The sequence below is a fragment of the Ipomoea nil genome, unplaced genomic scaffold, assembly GCF_001879475.1.
Source record: "Ipomoea nil cultivar Tokyo-kokei standard unplaced genomic scaffold, Asagao_1.1 scaffold2223, whole genome shotgun sequence".
Taxonomy (NCBI): domain Eukaryota; kingdom Viridiplantae; phylum Streptophyta; class Magnoliopsida; order Solanales; family Convolvulaceae; genus Ipomoea; species Ipomoea nil.
In genome coordinates, this window is record NW_017618651.1 from 1 (window position 1) to 17,582 (window position 17,582).

The 17,582-nt window shown below is 31.2% G+C and overlaps 9 non-coding genes across 9 annotated transcripts; all 9 read left to right on the plus strand.

The window, feature by feature from the left end:
• The first annotated feature begins 4,638 nt into the window (after positions 1-4,638).
• Positions 4,639-4,710, plus strand: TRNAK-UUU. Its single transcript has one exon. It is a non-coding gene; the product is annotated as a tRNA-Lys (tRNA).
• A 371-nt stretch (positions 4,711-5,081) lies between these two features.
• On the plus strand, positions 5,082-5,153 carry TRNAK-UUU. Its single transcript has one exon. It is a non-coding gene; the product is annotated as a tRNA-Lys (tRNA).
• Positions 5,154-6,409: 1,256 nt separating this feature from the next.
• Positions 6,410-6,481, plus strand: TRNAK-UUU. Its single transcript has one exon. It is a non-coding gene; the product is annotated as a tRNA-Lys (tRNA).
• A 1,684-nt stretch (positions 6,482-8,165) lies between these two features.
• On the plus strand, positions 8,166-8,237 carry TRNAK-UUU. Its single transcript has one exon. It is a non-coding gene; the product is annotated as a tRNA-Lys (tRNA).
• A 1,696-nt stretch (positions 8,238-9,933) lies between these two features.
• TRNAK-UUU lies at positions 9,934-10,005 on the plus strand. The gene has a single exon. It is a non-coding gene; the product is annotated as a tRNA-Lys (tRNA).
• A 3,888-nt stretch (positions 10,006-13,893) lies between these two features.
• On the plus strand, positions 13,894-13,965 carry TRNAK-UUU. Its single transcript has one exon. It is a non-coding gene; the product is annotated as a tRNA-Lys (tRNA).
• Positions 13,966-14,779: 814 nt separating this feature from the next.
• Positions 14,780-14,850, plus strand: TRNAK-UUU. Its single transcript has one exon. It is a non-coding gene; the product is annotated as a tRNA-Lys (tRNA).
• A 1,123-nt stretch (positions 14,851-15,973) lies between these two features.
• Positions 15,974-16,046, plus strand: TRNAK-UUU. The gene has a single exon. It is a non-coding gene; the product is annotated as a tRNA-Lys (tRNA).
• An 813-nt stretch (positions 16,047-16,859) lies between these two features.
• TRNAK-UUU lies at positions 16,860-16,931 on the plus strand. Its single transcript has one exon. It is a non-coding gene; the product is annotated as a tRNA-Lys (tRNA).
• The last annotated feature ends 651 nt before the right edge of the window (positions 16,932-17,582 follow it).

Sequence of the window (17,582 nt, forward strand, 5' to 3'; positions counted from 1 at the left end):
ATGAAGAATGTACCTCCTTGTGTGTCTCATGTGGATGTCTCGCAGTGTGGTGTTATCCGGCTCTGGTGCTTCCACATGTGGTGTATCCTCAAGACACAAAGGCTCATCAAGTGTATGAATGAGTGGTTCGGCAGTGGCAATTGGTTCGGCACGGCTTAGTGACACTTCAATTTGTAGCACATTTTCTTGTTCCTCCATTCGGTTTTCATATGAAGATGTTGTAACAATATTAAAGAGTTTATTAGAACAAAACATATAACTTGTGGTGCACTTTTAAGTAATAAATTCTTCAGCATTTAATAGTATTTAGTTTCTTTAAAATTGATCCTGGGCCATTTTAGTTTGTAAGGCTCAAGACAATTTTGAGAAACATAAAAGTAATACTCATAATGTTCAGTTCATTTTGAGGTGGACCTTAAGATTATTTGGGAAGTTATGGTGTATGTTTAAGATTCCAAATTTATGGACTTAGAGTTTTGGTTTATTGTCTAAGTTATTGGAATGCTTCTGTGACTTGACTATCTTTTGGCTATTTTGATGAGTGGGAGTGACAGACGTGTCAACTCTAAGCTCTTAGCCGTTAGAGGTAGTACTTATGTTAACTTATAAAGAAGTCATGGAATATATAGTTAGCACTATGCTAATTAAGAGATCTCTACTTAAGGCATGCTTTTAAGGATATTAGAGATCATACAGTGTACTCTTTTGTACAATTTGGATGGTTTTCTCTCTTAAGTTGCGCATATATATATTTTATTTTGAGAAACATCCCTTAAGGTACCAAGAATAAACGTTGGGTTTGTTCATAAAGGATTCAAGTTGGGGAATAAAAATGCATGTGATCACAGGAGATATTACTCACTTATTCAGTAGAGGACATATTACTATGATTCGTGTGTTTCATTCTTTAATGAGAATTGTTCTAGTACTTGCACCAAGTGGGAGACTGTAAGACTTTCCCGTATAATATATATTATATATTATGGGTCTTACTTATGTGGTGCAAGTGGACTAGGCCCATTATTAATTGGTTGGGTTGGACCTTTAGGTTTAAGTCTTATATCCACCAATGTGCCTATATAAAGCTTGTATTGATGGGATACAAGATACATGAACATTATATGGTACTCATACTACTCAGAAAATACCAGATACACCGTCTAGGCGTTCTGAGTCAAGTATGAGACAAAACGGCTAACCCTATTTTGCAGATCTACTGTTCAAAGGCAATACAACAGGATATCAACCATGGCTGGAGATCTACAGTGCTTCCGCTTCCGCTACTACGAGTTAAGTTTCTCGTAGATTATGCTTTGTATATTTAAATCTCACATTTTCATCTCATTTTAAATGCTACTTAGGGTAGCGTTTTAAAATAAAACTATTATTTTAAACTTTCTTTGTCTTACCTAGTAAGAAGTATAGCTTGGATCCAACTCAAAATATGTCATAATCTCTAAAATAAATTCTTCCAAACAAGATAAATATTGGTTTATATCCAATATCCTCTCCTACATTATACACGTATATAATAATTAGTTGGCCTTCTTAGATCAGTGGTAGAGCATGTGTTTTTTAACAACATGGTCGTGGGTTCGATGCCCACAGACGGTGATTGAAATTGTAGGTTTAACAAAGTTGTATTTTCTTGATCTCGTAAGTGGTTAAAATTTGATTTATATTAATTTGTCATATTTGTATATTTGTTGAATCCATAAGTGGTTAAAATTTTCATTTATATATACACATAAACCCGCTCGTAAGTAGTTTTTTTTTTTTTTTGAATGCTACTAGCTTCTCAACCTACTGAAACACAAAGAGCTAATAACGCCTCTACTAAGGCTCGAACTCACAACCTTCCAAATGGAAATCTAACCCAGGTACCATTAGACCACATAGTCCTGGTCCGCTTGTAAGTAGTTGAAAATTTAATTTTCATCTTATTTTAAATGCTACTTTGGGTAGCATTTCAAAGTAAACTATTATTTAAAACTTTCTTTGTTTTACCAAATAGAAGTTATAGCTTGGTTTCAACTTAAAATATGTCATAATCTCTAAAATAAATTCTTCGAAACAAGATAAATATTGGTTTATATCCAATATCCTCTCCCACATTATACATGTATATAATTGAGTTGGCTTTCTTAGCTCAGTAGTAGAGCGCGTGGCTTTTAACCACGTGGTTGTGGTTTGATCTCCATCTTCTTCAAGCTTAGATCTCTAAGATATTGGGTATTCTAGGTGAGTTTAACCTCTATCTTTTACTCATTATGAGTTGGGTTTATCTTTGGAGCCCTAAAATTGATATTTGAAAATATTAGGGATTTTGACAAGGAGTATTTGGGCAAGCTAAATAGCTAAGATTTGGATGTTTTAGGTAAGTGTTTATTTCTCTCAAACTATTTTTACCCTATACTATAAATTAAACTTGTGTTTTAAGTTGTATATTGATGTTTTGAGCTGCGTTTTTGGACTGGAATGTCTACCGGAACTGTGTTTCAAAACTCTGTTTTTTGCCCTGGAAATGTTGAGTATTTTGGACTGAAACTGTTTCGGGTCTTGACTTATATATTCTGGACTGAAAGCTGGCACTATGTGTAGAGGTGTTGGAGTGGTTTGTTGGTGCCTTGGTGAGATGTTGCATGTTGCGTGTTCAACTCCCCTTGCTAACATTTTGTGTGCTGTTTTACTTGTATGCTATATGTTTATAAAATGGGTTGTTTGCTTAAAGTGAAATTTGAACTCTTAACCTCATGCTTATATTAACTTAAGTTCTTCTAACTAAACCATTTCAATCCCTTTGAAATTACATTGGTTTAATAAACCATTCTATGATGTCTAAAGAGTTATGTACTAAGAAAATTATTATTTTGAGAATGGTTTATACCTTGCATATTTCTTAGTTTGATAAGCTTATTACCTATTTTGGAAATATGAACTTTGTTATGTGATTTTAAGCGAATGATTTTTGCTACATCGGGCTATTTGATTATAAGAACTATTTTTATTATTTGATCAAACTCATGAGGCAACCTACATTTTGTTGTTTGTTTTGTTTGGCTTGGAACGTTCCTAATTGCCTCATTCTGAATCGTCGAGCTTGACTCATTCCGAATCGTCGAGTCTTTTGAATTATTTGTTGGAACGTTCCATCCGGCTCATTCTGAATCGTCGAGCCTGACTCATTCCGAATCGTCGAGTCTTTTTGGACCATTATACAGATAATGGCATGTGCCACATAATATAATGGTGGTTGTAGGTTGCCAATGAGTTATATGTAAAGGAATGATTGGTGCTTTTGAAAGTATTGTTTTATGAAATAATATTGATGCCCATGTAGCTAAAGTTTTTCGTTTTGGGAATTTGTGTATAGTATGATGGAAGTATGTTATGATTTTGATATAATTTAAGGACTGAGTTTTGCATCTAGTTGTTACTCTAAAGCTTTTTGTATTATATTGGGGCTACTTGATCCGGGGTTGAGAGGAGTATCACTTACTGGGCATTAGCTCATTATTTGTATTTTTTCTCATGTTTTCAGAGTAGTTAAGGACATGTGAATAGCACGAGCACAAGTGGTGGGGTCTCGAAGGTGACTTTTGAAACTTGGAGACTTAGTCCTACTTTTGGAGCTTATCATGGATTTTTGTTTATTTAGACATTCCCTTTGACCCTTTGTGTTTTTTGGTAGACCATTGTGCTTGGCTTTGGTGCTTGTGATGCATTTTGGACATACTACTCTTGATTGTAAATATCTAATAGTGGATTTGATGAGTTTTTGGGAAGAATAAGTCGATTATATTTTGTCATTTTGGGTTGTGGAATTATTGTATATTCAAGTGTTATTATGAAGATTCTGAGAGGTATGTATGGTTAGGCTTCGTATTGTTACAGGTCTTCACGTAACGATACGGCCGGGTCATGTCCTAAAAGTGGGGCGTGACAGTTGAATCCATAAGTGGTTAAAATTTTCATTTATATACCCATAAACCCTCTCGTAAGTAGTTGAAAATTCAATTTTCATCTCATTTTAAATGCTACTTAGGGTAGCGTTTCAAAATTAACTAGTATTTTAAACTTTCTTTGTTTTACCAAATAGTAGTTATAGCTTGGATTCAACTTAAAATATGTCATAATCTCTAAAATAAATTCTACCAAACAAGATAATATTGGAGGTCAAAGTACCTATGAAGTCCTTATACTATCGTATTTTGTTCAATTTAGTCCTTATACCTTTATTGTGTTCAATTTAGTCCCTCTACTTTAAAAAGTGGTGAAGCTAAGGACAATTGTCTAAATCTTATTAAGAACATAGTTGTAATTATTTATTTTGGACATACTAATTTAATATATTAGTGGTAAAAATAATTAATTTTAAATATTTATAAAGTAATATATGACTAGGAATATAAATATCGTCAGCGTCACGTATCATAAGTTAACGATAATATTAACACCGTTAACTATTGTCCTTAATTGCACAACTTTTGAAAGTACAGGGACTAAATTGAACAAGATAAAGGTATAAGGACTAAATTCAACAAAACGCTATAGTACAAGGACCTTGTAGATACTTTTACCAATATTGGATTATATCCAATATCCTCTCCTCAACTATATATGCATATTATTGAGTAGGCCTTCTTAGCTCAGTGGTAGAGCGCGTGGCTTTTAACCATGTGGTCGTGGGTTCGATCCCCACAGATGGTGATTGAAATTGTAGGTTTAACAAAGCTGTATTTTCTTGATCTCGTAAGTGGTTAAAAATTTGACTTATACTAATTTTGTCATATTTGTATATCTGTTGAATCCATAAGTGGCTAAAATTTCCATTTATATACCCATAAACCCGATCGTAAGTAGTTGAAAATTCAATTTTCATCTCATTTTAAATGCTACTTTGGGTAGCGTTTCAAAGTAAACTATTATTTAAAACTTTCTTTATTTTACCAAATAGAAGTTATAGCTTGGTTTCAACATAAAATATGTCATAATCTCTAAAATAAATTCATCCAAAAAAGATATATATTGGTTTATATCCAATATCCTCTCCTCAACTATACATGCATATTATTGAGTAGGCCTTCTTAGCTTAGTGGTAGAGCGCGTGGCTTTTAACCACGTGGTTGTGGGTTTGATCCCCACAGACGGTGATTGAAATTGTAGGTTTAACAAAGCTGTATTTTCTTGATCTCGTAAGTGGTTAAAAATTTGATTTATATTAATTTTTTCATATTTGTATATTTCTTGAATCCATAAGTGGCTAAAATTTTCATTTATATACACATAAACCCGCTCGTAAGTAGTTGAAAATTTAATTTTCATCTCATTTTAAATGCTAATTTGGGTAGCGTTACAAAGTAAACTATTATTTAAAACTTTCATTGTTTTACCAAATAGAAGTTATAGGATGGTTTCAACTTAAAATATGTCATAACCCCTAAAATAAATTCTTCCAAACAAGATAAATATTGGTTTATATCCAATATCCTCTCCCACATTATACATGTATATAATTGAGTTGGCCTTCTTAGCTTAGTGGTAGAGCGCGTGGCTTTTAACCACGTGGTTGTTGGTTTGATCCCCACAGACGGTGAATGAAATTGTAACATTATCAAAGTTGTATTTTCTTCGTCTCGTAAGTGGTTAAAAATTTGATTCGTACTAATTTTGTCATATTTCTATATTTGTTGAATCCATAAGTGGTTAAAATTTTTATTTATATACCGATAAACCCTCTCGTAAGTAGTTGAAAATTCAATTTTCATCTCATTTTAAATGCTACTTAGGGTAGCGTTTCAAAATTAACTAGTATTTTAAACTTTCTTTGTTTTACCAAATAGAAGTTATAGCTTGGATTCAACTTAAAATATGTCATAATCTCTAAAATAAATTCTTCCAAACAAGATAATATTGGATTATATCCAATATCCTCTCCTAAACTATATATGCATATTATTGAGTAGGCCTTCTTAGCTTAGTGGTAGAGCGCGTGTCTTTTAACCACGTGGTAGTGGGTTCGATCCCCACAGACGGTGATTGAAATTGTAGGTTTAACAAAGTCGTATTTTCTTGATCTCGTAAATGGTTAAAAATTTGATTTATATTAATTTTGTCATATTTGTATATTTGTTGAATCCATAAGTGGTTAAAATTTACATTTATATACCCATAAACCCGCTCGTAAGTAGTTGAAAATTCAATTTTCATCTCATTTTAAATGCTACTTTGGGTAGCGTTTCAAAGTAAACTATTATTTAAAACTTTCTTTATTTTATCAAATAGAAGTTATAGCTTGGTTTCAATTTAAAATATGTAATAATCTCTAAAATAAATTCTTCCAAACAAGATATATATTGGTTTATATCCAATATCCTCTCCTCAACTATACATGCATATTATTGAGTTGGCCTTCTTAGCTCAGTGGTTGAGCACGTGGCTTTTAACCACGTGGTCGTGGGTTCGATCCCCACAGACGGTGATTGAAATTGTAGGTTTTACAAAGCTGTATTTTCTTGATCTCGTAAGTGGTAAAAATTTGATTTATATTAATTTTTTCATATTTGTATATTTCTTCAATCCATAAGTGGCTAAAATTTTCATTTATATACACATAAACGCGCTCGTATGTAGTTGAAAATTTAATTTTCATCTCATTTTAAATGCTACTTTGGGTAGCGTTTCAAAGTAAACTACTATTTTAAAACTTTCATTGTTTTACCAAATAGAAGTTATAGCATGGTTTCAACTTAAAATATGTCATAACCCCTAAAATAAATTATTCTAGACAAGATAATATCCTCTCCCACATTATACATGTATATAATTGAGTTGGCCTTCTTAGCTCAGTGGTAGAGCTCGTGGCTTTTAACCACGTGGTTGTTGGTTTGATCGCCACAGACGGTGAATGAAATTGTAACATTATCAAAGTTGTATTTCCTTCGTCTCGTAAGTGGTTAAAAATTTGATTCATACTAATTTTGTCATATTTCTATATTTGTTGAATCCATAAGTGGTTAAAATTTTCATTTATATACCCATAAACCCGCTCGTAAGTAGTTTGAAAATTCAATTTTCATCTCATTTTAAATGCAACTTTGGGGTAGCGTTTCCAAAGTAAACTATAATTTTAAACTTTCTTTATTTTACCAAATAGAAGTTATAGCTTGGTTTCAACTTAAAATATGTCATAATCTCTAAAATAAATTCTTCCAAACAAGATATATATTGGTTTATATCCAATATCCTCTCCTCAACTATACATGCATATTATTGACTAGGCCTTTTTAGCTCAGTGGTACAGCGTGTGGCTTTTAACCACGTGGTCGTGGGTTCGATCCCCACACACGGTGATTGAAATTTTAGGTTTAACAAAGTTGTATTTTCTTGATCTCTAAAGTGGTTAAAAATTTGATTTATATTAATTTTGTCATATTTGTATATTTGTTGAATCCATAAGTGGTTAAAATTTTCATTTATATACCCATAAACCGCTCGTAAGTAGTTGAAAATTCAATTTTCATCGCATTTTAAATGCTACTTTGGGTAGCGTTTCAAAGTAAACTATTATTTAAAACTTTCATTGTTTTACCAAATAGAAGTTATAGCATGGTTTCAACTTAAAATATGTCATAACCCTAAAATAAATTCTTCCAAACAAGATAAATATTTGTTTATATCCAATATCCACTCCCACATTATACTTGTATATAATTGAGTTGGCCTTCTTAGCTCAGTGGTAGAGCGCGTGGCTTTTAACCACGTGGTTGTTGGTTTGATCCCCTCAGACGGTGAATGAAATTTGTAACACTATCAAAGTTGTATTTTCTTCGTCTCGTAAGTGGTTAAAAATTTGATTCATACTAATTTTGTCATATTTCTATATTTTGTTGAATCCATAAGTGGTTAAAATTTTTATTTATATACCCTTAAACCCTCTCGTAAGTAGTTGAAAATTCAATTTTCATCTTATTTTTAATGCTACTTAGGGTAGCGTTTCAAAATTAACTAGTATTTTAAACTTTCTTTGTTTTACCAAATAGAAGTTATAGCTTGGATTCAACTTAAAATATGTCATAATCTCTAAAATAAATTCTTACAAACAAGATAATATTGGATTATATCCAATATCCTCTCCTAAACTATATATGCATATTATTGACTAGGCCTTCTTAGCTAAGTGGTATAGCGCGTGGCTTTTAACCACGTGGTTGTGGGTTCGATCCCCACAGACGGTGATTGAAATTGTAGGTTTAACAAAGTTGTATTTTCTTGATCTCGTAAGTGGTTAAAAATTTGATTCATATTAATTTTGTCATATTTCTATATTTGTTGAATCCATAAGTAGTTAAAATTTTTATTTATATACCATAAACCTTCTCGTAAGTAGTTGAAAATTCAATTTTCATCTCATTTTAAATGCTACTTAGGGTAGCGTTTCAAAATTAACTAGTATTTTAAACTTTCTTTGTTTTACCAAATAGAAGTTATAGCTTGGATTCAACTTAAAATATGTCATAATCTCTAAATAAATTCTACCAAACAAGATAATATTGGATTATATCCAATATCCTCTCCTAAACTATATATGCATATTATTGAGTAGGCCTTCTTAGGTCAGTGGTAGAGCGCGTGGCTTTTAACCACGTGGTCGTGGATTCGATCCCCACATACGGTGATTGAAATTGTAGGTTTAACAAAGTTGTATTTTCTTGATCTCGTAAGTGGTTAAAAATTTGATTTGTATTAATTTTTTCATATTTGTATATTTCTTGAATCCATAAGTGGCTAAAATTTTCATTTATATACACATAAACCCGCTCGTAAGTAGTTGAAAATTTAATTTTCATCTCATTTTAAATGCTAATTTGGGTAGCGTTACAAAGTAAACTATTATTTAAAACTTTCATTGTTTTACCAAATAGAAGTTATAGCATGGTTTCAACTTAAAATATGTCATAACCCCTAAAATAAATTCTTCCAAACAAGATAAATATTGGTTTATATCCAATATCCTCTCCCACATTATACATGTATATAATTGAGTTGGCCTTCTTAGCTTAGTGGTAGAGCGCGTGGCTTTTAACCACGTGGTTGTTGGTTTGATCCCCACAGACGGTGAATGAAATTGTAACATTATCAAAGTTGTATTTTCTACGTCTCGTAAGTGGTTAAAAATTTGATTCGTACTAATTTTGTCATATTTCTATATTTGTTGAATCCATAAGTGGTTAAAATTTTTATTTATATACCGATAAACCCTCTCGTAAGTAGTTGAAAATTCAATTTTCATCTCATTTTAAATGCTACTTAGGGTAGCGTTTCAAAATTAACTAGTATTTTAAACTTTCTTTGTTTTACCAAATAGAAGTTATAGCTTGGATTCAACTTAAAATATGTCATAATCTCTAAAATAAATTCTTCCAAACAAGATAATATTGGATTATATCCAATATCCTCTCCTAAACTATATATGCATATTATTGAGTAGGCCTTCTTAGCTTAGTGGTAGAGCGCGTGTCTTTTAACCACGTGGTAGTGGGTTCGATCCCCACAGACGGTGATTGAAATTGTAGGTTTAACAAAGTCGTATTTTCTTGATCTCGTAAATGGTTAAAAATTTGATTTATATTAATTTTGTCATATTTGTATATTTGTTGAATCCATAAGTGGTTAAAATTTACATTTATATACCCATAAACCCGCTCGTAAGTAGTTGAAAATTCAATTTTCATCTCATTTTAAATGCTACTTTGGGTAGCGTTTCAAAGTAAACTATTATTTAAAACTTTCTTTATTTTATCAAATAGAAGTTATAGCTTGGTTTCAATTTAAAATATGTAATAATCTCTAAAATAAATTCTTCCAAACAAGATATATATTGGTTTATATCCAATATCCTCTCCTCAACTATACATGCATATTATTGAGTTGGCCTTCTTAGCTCAGTGGTTGAGCGCGTGGCTTTTAACCACGTGGTCGTGGGTTCGATCCCCACAGACGGTGATTGAAATTGTAGGTTTTACAAAGCTGTATTTTCTTGATCTCGTAAGTGGTAAAAATTTGATTTATATTAATTTTTTCATATTTGTATATTTCTTCAATCCATAAGTGGCTAAAATTTTCATTTATATACACATAAACGCGCTCGTATGTAGTTGAAAATTTAATTTTCATCTCATTTTAAATGCTACTTTGGGTAGCGTTTCAAAGTAAACTACTATTTAAAACTTTCATTGTTTTACCAAATAGAAGTTATAGCATGGTTTCAACTTAAAATATGTCATAAACCCCTAAAATAAATTATTCCAGACAAGATAATATCCCCTCCCACATTATACATGTATATAATTGAGTTGGCCTTCTTAGCTCAGTGGTAGAGCTCGTGGCTTTTAACCACGTGGTTGTTGGTTTGATCGCCACAGACGGTGAATGAAATTGTAACATTATCAAAGTTGTATTTTCTTCGTCTCGTAAGTGGTTAAAAATTTGATTCATACTAATTTTGTCATATTTCTATATTTGTTGAATCCATAAGTGGTTAAAATTTTCATTTATATACCCATAAACCCGCTCGTAAGTAGTTGAAAATTCAATTTTCATCTCATTTTAAATGTAACTTTGGGTAGCGTTTCAAAGTAAACTATAATTTTAAACTTTCTTTATTTTACCAAATAGAAGTTATAGCTTGGTTTCAACTTTAAAATATGTCATAATCTCTAAAATAAATTCTTCCAAACAAGATATATATTGGTTTATATCCAATATCCTCTCCTCAACTATACATGCATATTATTGACTAGGCCTTTTTAGCTCAGTGGTACAGCGTGTGGCTTTTAACCACGTGGTCGTGGGTTCGATCCCCACACACGGTGATTGAAATTTTAGGTTTAACAAAGTTGTATTTTCTTGATCTCTAAAGTGGTTAAAAATTTGATTTATATTAATTTTGTCATATTTGTATATTTGTTGAATCCATAAGTGGTTAAAATTTTCATTTATATACCCATAAACCCGCTCGTAAGTAGTTGAAAATTCAATTTTCATCGCATTTTAAATGCTACTTTGGGTAGCGTTTCAAAGTAAACTATTATTTAAAACTTTCATTGTTTTACCAAATAGAAGTTATAGCATGGTTTCAACTTAAAATATGTCATAACCCCTAAAATAAATTCTTCCAAACAAGATAAATATTTGTTTATATCCAATATCCACTCCCACATTATACTTGTATATAATTGAGTTGGCCTTCTTAGCTCAGTGGTAGAGCGCGTGGCTTTTAACCACGTGGTTGTTGGTTTGATCCCCTCAGACGGTGAATGAAATTGTAACACTATCAAAGTTGTATTTTCTTCGTCTCGTAAGTGGTTAAAAATTTGATTCATACTAATTTTGTCATATTTCTATATTTGTTGAATCCATAAGTGGTTAAAATTTTTATTTATATACCCTTAAACCCTCTCGTAAGTAGTTGAAAATTCAATTTTCATCTTATTTTTAATGCTACTTAGGGTAGCGTTTCAAATTAACTAGTATTTTAAACTTTCTTTGTTTTACCAAATAGAAGTTATAGCTTGGATTCAACTTAAAATATGTCATAATCTCTAAAATAAATTCTTACAAACAAGATAATATTGGATTATATCCAATATCCTCTCCTAAACTATATATGCATATTATTGACTAGGCCTTCTTAGCTAAGTGGTATAGCGCGTGGCTTTTAACCAAGTGGTTGTGGGTTCGATCCCCACAGACGGTGATTGAAATTGTAGGTTTAACAAAGTTGTATTTTCTTGATCTCGTAAGTGGTTAAAAATTTGATTCATATTAATTTTGTCATATTTCTATATTTGTTGAATCCATAAGTAGTTAAAATTTTTATTTATATACCCATAAACCTTCTCGTAAGTAGTTGAAAATTCAATTTTCATCTCATTTTAAATGCTACTTAGGGTAGCGTTTCAAAATTAACTAGTATTTTAAACTTTCTTTGTTTTACCAAATAGAAGTTATAGCTTGGATTCAACTTAAAATATGTCATAATCTCTAAAATAAATTCTACCAAACAAGATAATATTGGATTATATCCAATATCCTCTCCTAAACTATATATGCATATTATTGAGTAGGCCTTCTTAGGTCAGTGGTAGAGCGCGTGGCTTTTAACCACGTGGTCGTGGATTCGATCCCACATACGGTGATTGAAATTGTAGGTTTAACAAAGTTGTATTTTCTTGATCTCGTAAGTGGTTAAAAATTTGATTTGTATTAATTTTTTCATATTTGTATATTTCTTCAATCCATAAGTGGCTAAAATTTTCATTTATATACACATAAACCCGCTCGTAAGTAGTTGAAAATTTAATATTCATCTCATTTTAAATGCTACTTTGGGTAGCGTTTCAAAGTAAACTCTTATTTAAAACTTTCATTGTTTTACCAAATAGAAGTTATAGCATGGTTTCAACTTAAAATATGTCATAACCCTAAAATAAATTCTTCCAAACAAGATAAATATTGGTTTATATCCAATATCCTCTCCCACATTATACATGTATATAATTGAGTTGGCCTTCTTAGCTCAGTGGTAGAGCGCGTGGCTTTTAACCACGTGGTTGTTGGTTTGATCCCCACAGACGGTGAATGAAATTGTAACACTATCAAAGTTGTATTTTCTTCGTCTCGTAAGTGGTTAAAAATTTGATTCATACTAATTTTGTCATATTTCTATATTTGTTGAATCCATAAGTGGTTAAAATTTTTATTTATATACCCATAAACCCTCTCGTAAGTAGTTGAAAATTCAATTTTCATCTCATTTTAAATGCTACTTAGGGTAGCGTTTCAAAATTAACTAGTATTTTAAACTTTCTTTGTTTTACCAATAGAAGTTATAGCTTGGATTCAACTTAAAATATGTCATAATCTCTAAAATAAATTCTACCAAACAAGATAATATTGGATTATATCCAATATCCTCTCCTAAACTATATATGCATATTATGAAGTAGGCCTTCTTAGGTCAGTGGTAGAGCACGTGGCTTTTAACCACGTGGTCGTGGATTCGATCCCCACATAAGGTGATTGAAATTGTAGGTTTAACAAAGTTGTATTTTCTTGATCTCGTAAGTGGTTAAAAATTTGATTTATATTAATTTTTTCATATTTGTATATTTCTTCAATCCATAAGTGGCTAAAATTTTCATTTATATACACATAAACCCGCTCGTAAGTAGTTGAAAATTTAATTTTCATCTCATTTTAAATGCTACTTTGGGTAGCGTTTCAAAGTAAACTCTTATTTAAAACTTTCATTGTTTTACCAAATAGAAGTTATAGCATGGTTTCAACTTAAAATATGTCATAACCCTAAAATAAATTCTTCCAAACAAGATAAATATTGGTTTTTATCCAATATCCTCTCCCACATTATACATGTATATAATTGAGTTGGCCTTCTTAGCTCAGTGGTAGAGCGCGTGGCTTTTAACCACGTGGTTGTTGGTTTGATCCCCACAGACGGTGAATGAAATTGTAACACTATCAAAGTTGTATTTTCTTCGTCTCGTAAGTGGTTAAAAATTTGATTCATACTAATTTTGTCATATTTCTATATTTGTTGAATCCATAAGTGGTTAAAATTTTTATTTATATACCCATAATCCCTCTCGTAAGTAGTTGAAAATTCACTTTTCATCTCATTTTAAATGCTACTTAGGGTAGCGTTTCAAAATTAACTAGTATTTTAAACTTTCTTTGTTTTACCAAATAGAAGTTATAGCTTGGATTCAACTTAAAATATGTCATAATCTCTAAAATAAATTCTACCAAACAAGATAATATTGGATTATATCCAATATCCTCCCTAAACTATATATGCATATTATTGAGTAGGCCTTCTTAGCTCAGTGGTAGAGCGCGTGGCTTTTAACCACGTGGTCGTGGGTTCGATCCCCACAGACGGTGATTGAAATTGTAGGTTTAACAAAGTTGTATTTTCTTGATCTCGTAAGTGGTTAAAAATTTGATTTATATTAATTTTTTCATATTTGTATATTTCTTCAATCCATAAGTGGCTAAAATTTTCATTTATATACACATAAACCCGCTCGTAAGTAGTTGAAAATTTAATTTTCATCTCATTTTAAATGCTACTTTGGGTAGCGTTTCAAAGTAAACTATTATTTAAAACTTTCATTTTTTTACCAAATAGAAGTTATAGCATGGTTTCAACTTAAAATATGTCATAACCCCTAAAATAAATTCTTCCAAACAAGATAAATATTGGTTTATATCCAACATCCTCTCCCACATTATACATGTATATAATTGAGTTGGCCTTCTTAGCTCAGTGGTAGAGCGCGTGGCTTTTAACCACGTGGTTGTTGGTTTGATCCCCACAGACGGTGAATGAAATTGTAACACTATCAAAGTTGTATTTTCTTCGTCTCGTAAGTGGTTAAAAATTTGATTCATACTAATTTTGTCATATTTCTATATTTGTTGAATCCATAAGTGGTTAAAATTTTTATTTATATACCGATAAACCCTCTCGTAAGTAGTTGAAAATTCAATTTTCATCTCATTTTAAATGCTACTTAGGGTAGCGTTTCAAAATTAACTAGTATTTTAAACTTTCTTTGTTTTACCAAATAGAAGTTATAGCTTGGATTCAACTTAAAATATGTCATAATCTCTAAAATAAATTCTACCAAACAAGATAATATTGGATTATATCCAATATCCTCTCCTAAAACTATATATGCATATTATTGAGTAGGCCTTCTTAGCTCAGTGGTAGAGCGCGTGGCTTTTAACCACGTGGTCGTGGGTTCGATCCCACAGACGGTGATTGAAATTGTAGGTTTAACAAAGTTGTATTTTCTTGATCTCGTAAGTGGTTAAAAATTTGATTTATATTAATTTTTTCATATTTGTATATTTCTTCAATCCATAAGTGGCTAAAATTTTCATTTATATACACATAAACCCGCTCGTAAGTAGTTGAAAATTTAATTTTCATCTCATTTTAAATGCTACTTTGGGTAGCATTTCAAAGTAAACTATTATTTAAAACTTTCATTGTTTTACCAAATAGAAGTTATAGCATGGTTTCAACTTAAAATATGTCATAACCCCTAAAATAAATTCTTCCAAACAAGATAAATATTGGTTTATATCCAATATCCTCTCCCACATTATACATGTACAGGGCCGGATTTTAGGTTTTTGTGGCCCTGTTATAGTAAATAACTGAGGCCCCCAAAATCTTAATTTATAAAACTAACATATGCGAGTTTCGAACCTTTGACCTTCAAGTTAAAATACAACAAATACACATTTCTACCATCACTTCATAAAACCTTTTAAAATCAATTGTAAACTTTTAATTTTTATTTCTAAACTAGCTAGGTAAATATTAAATATTGGGGCCTCTAAAATTTGGGGCCCCTCTTAAATTGGGGGCCCTGTGCGGTAGCCCAGCTTGCACAGTCTCAAATCCGGCCCTGTACATGTATATAATTGAGTTGGCCTTCTTAGCTCAGTGGTAGAGCGCGTGGCTTTTAACCTCGTGGTTGTTGGTTTGATCGCCACAGACGGTGAATGAAATTGTAACTTTATCAAAGTTGTATTTTCTTCGTCTCGTAAGTGGTTAAAAATTTGATTCATACTAATTTTGTCATATTTCTATATTTGTTGAATCCATAAGTGGTTAAAATTTTTATTTATATACCCTTAAACCCTCTTCGTAAGTAGTTGAAAATTCAATTTTCATCTCATTTTAAATGCTACTTAGGGTAGTGTTTCAAAAATTAACTAGTATTTTAAACTTTCTTTGTTTTACCAAATAGAAGTTATAGCTTGGATTCAACTTAAAATATGTCATAATCTCTAAAATAAATTCTACCAAACAAGATAATATTGGATTATATCCAATATCCTCCCTAAACTATATATGCATATTATTGAGTAGGCCTTCTTAGCTCAGTGGTAGAGCGCGTGGCTTTTAACCACGTGGTCGTGGGTTCGATCCCCACAGACGGGTGATTGAAATTGTAGGTTTAACAAAGTTGTATTTTCTTGATCTCGTAAGTGGTTTAAAATTTGATTTATATTAATTTTTTCATATTTGTATATTTCTTCAATCCATAAGTGGCTAAAATTTTCATTTATATACACATAAACCGCCGCTCGTAAGTAGTTGAAAATTTAATTTTCATCTCATTTTAAATGCTACTTTGGGTAGCGTTTCAAAGTAAACTATTATTTAAAACTTTCATTTTTTTTACCAAATAGAAGTTATAGCATGGTTTCAACTTAAAATATGTCATAACCCCTAAAATAAATTCTTCCAAACAAGATAAATATTGGTTTATATCCAACATCCTCTCCCACATTATACATGTATATAATTGAGTTGGCCTTCTTAGCTCAGTGGTAGAGCGCGTGGCTTTTAACCACGTGGTTGTTGGTTTGATCCCCACAGACGGTGAATGAAATTGTAACACTATCAAAGTTGTATTTTCTTCGTCTCGTAAGTGGTTAAAATTTGATTCATACTAATTTTGTCATATTTCTATATTTGTTGAATCCATAAGTGGTTAAAATTTTTATTTATATACCGATAAACCCTCTCGTAAGTAGTTGAAAATTCAATTTTCATCTCATTTTAAATGCTACTTAGGTAGCGTTTCAAAATAACTAGTATTTTAAACTTTCTTTGTTTTACCAAATAGAAGTTATAGCTTGGATTCAACTTAAAATATGTCATAATCTCTAAAATAAATTCTACCAAACAAGATAATATTGGATTATATCCAATATCCTCTCCTAAACTATATATGCATATTATTGAGTAGGCCTTCTTAGCTCAGTGGTAGAGCGCGTGGCTTTTAATCTCGTGGTCGTGGGTTCGATCCCCACAGACGGTGATTGAAATTGTAGGTTTAACAAAGTTGTATTTTCTTGATCTCGTAAGTGGTTAAAAATTTGATTTATATTAATTTTTTCATATTTGTATATTTCTTCAATCCATAAGTGGCTAAAATTTTCATTTATATACACATAAACCCGCTCGTAAGTAGTTGAAAATTTAATTTTCATCTCATTTTAAATGCTACTTTGGGTAGCATTTCAAAGTAAACTATTATTTAAAACTTTCATTGTTTTACCAAATAGAAGTTATAGCATGGTTTCAACTTAAAATATGTCATAACCCCTAAAATAAATTCTTCCAAACAGATAAATATTGGTTTATATCCAATATCCTCTCCACATTATACATGTACAGGGCCGGATTTTAGTTTTTGTGGCCCTTTATAGTAAATAACTGAGGCCCCCAAAATCTTAATTTATAAAAACTAACATATGCGAGTTTCGAACCTTTGACCTTCAAGTTAAATACAACAAATACACATTTCTACCATCACTTCATAAAACCTTTTAAAATCAATTGTAAACTTTTTAATTTTTATTCTAAACTAGCTAGGTAAATATTAAATATTGGGCCTCTAAAAATTTGGCCCCTCTTAAATTGGGGGCCCTGTGCGGTAGCCCAGCTTGCACAGTCTCAAATCCGGCCC